Here is a 1,781-nt window from a genome sequence, read left to right as displayed (position 1 = left end):
CCTCGACCTGCTGGCCATGCTTCTTTTGATGCAGCCAAGGGTACGGTTGGCTTTCTGGACTGCAAGCACACATTGCCGGATCGTGTTGAGCTTCTCATCAACCAACACCCCCAAGTCCTTCTCCTCAGGGCTGCTCTCAATCCATTCTACACCCAGCCTGTATCTGTGCTTGAGATTGCCCCAACCCGTGTGCAGGACCTTGCACTTGGCCTTGTTGAACTTCATGAAGTTCGCACAGGCCCACCTCTCTAGCCTGTCAAGGTCCCGCTGGATGGCATCCTTTCCCTCCAGCGTGTCAACCGCACCACACACATTGGTGTCGTCAGCAAACTTGCTAAGGGTGCACTCAATCCCACTGTCCATGTTGCCAAAAAAGATGTTAAACAACGCCGGTCCCAATACCAGCCCCTGAGGGATGCCACTCGTCACTGGTCTCCACTTGGGCATTGAGCTGTTGACCGCAACTCTTTGAGTGTGATCATCCAGCCAATTCCTTATCCACCAAGTGGTCCATACGTCAAATCCGTCTCTCCAATTTAGAGACAAGGATGTCACCCAGAACAGTGTCAAATGCTTTGCACAAGTCCAGGTAGATGACGTCAGTTGCTCTTCCCTTATCCACCAATGCTGTAACCCCGTTGTAGAAGGCCACCAAATTTGTCAGGCACAATTTGCCCTTAATGAAGCCATGTTGGCTGTCACCAGCCATCTCCTTATTTTCCATGTGCCTTAGCATAGTTTCCAGGAGGATCTCTTCCATGATCTTGCCAAGTACAGAGGTGAGACTGACTGGCCTGTAGTTCCCTGGGTCTTCCTTTTTTCCCTTTTTAAAAATGGGCATTATGTTTCCCCTTTTCCAGTCAGTGGGAACTTCACCAGACTGCCACGACTTCTCAAAGATGATGGACAGTGGCTTGGCAACTTCATCTGTCAATTCCCTCAGGACCCTCTGATGCATCTGGTCCCATGGACTTGTGCACCTTCAGGTTCCTCAGATGGTCTCGAACCTGATCTTCTCCTACAGTGGTGGTTCTTCATTCTCTCAATCCCTGCCTTTGCCTTCTGCAGCTTGGGCAGTGAGGCTCAAGCACTTGTCGGTGAATATTGACGCAAAAAGTCATAGTACCTTCACCTTCTCCATATCCTGGGTAACCAGGTCTCCCATTTCATGTGGGAGAGGGCCCACATTTTCCCTAGTCTTCCTTTTATCCCCAACGTAACTATAGAAGCTTTTCTTGCCCTTGATGTCCCTGGCCAGATTTAATTCTATCAGGGCTTTAGCTTTTCTAACCTGATCCCTGTCTGCTCGGACAATTTCTCTGTATTCCTTCCAGGTTACCTATCCTTGCTTCCACCCTCTGTAGGCTTCCTTTTTGTGCTTGAGTGTGTCCAGGAGCTCCTTGTTCATCCCTGCAGGCCTCCTGGCTTTTTTGCCTGACGTCCCCCTTTGTCCCCTGACTTCCCTTATTCCTGAGCTTGGAGGAGGTGATCCTTGAATATTAACCAGCTTTCTTGGGCTCCTCTTCCCCCCAGGGCATTATCATAGAATTATAGAATCATAAAATCATAGAATACTTCGGGTTGGAAGGGATCTTTAAAGGTCATGTAGTCCAACGCCCCTGCAATGAGCAGGGACATCTTCAACAAGATCAAGTTGCTCAAAGCCCTGTCCAACCTGACCTAGAATATTTCCAGGGATGGGGCATCTACCACCTCCCTGGGCAACCTGTGCCAGTGTTTCACCACCCTCATCATAAAAAATTTCTTCCTTATATCTAGTC

General features: G+C 49.2%; 1 protein-coding gene across 1 annotated transcript in view; it reads right to left on the bottom strand.

Annotated features, from left to right (window-relative positions):
• LOC104081994 (complement component C6-like) overlaps positions 1-1,781 on the bottom strand; it is an 11,408-nt gene that overhangs the window by 8,989 nt on the left and 638 nt on the right. The gene's annotated exons all lie outside the window — the stretch shown is intronic.

The sequence above is a fragment of the Fulmarus glacialis genome, unplaced genomic scaffold, assembly GCF_000690835.1.
Source record: "Fulmarus glacialis isolate BGI_N327 unplaced genomic scaffold, ASM69083v1 scaffold4469, whole genome shotgun sequence".
Taxonomy (NCBI): domain Eukaryota; kingdom Metazoa; phylum Chordata; class Aves; order Procellariiformes; family Procellariidae; genus Fulmarus; species Fulmarus glacialis.
This window is presented reverse-complemented; position numbering and strand designations above follow the sequence as displayed.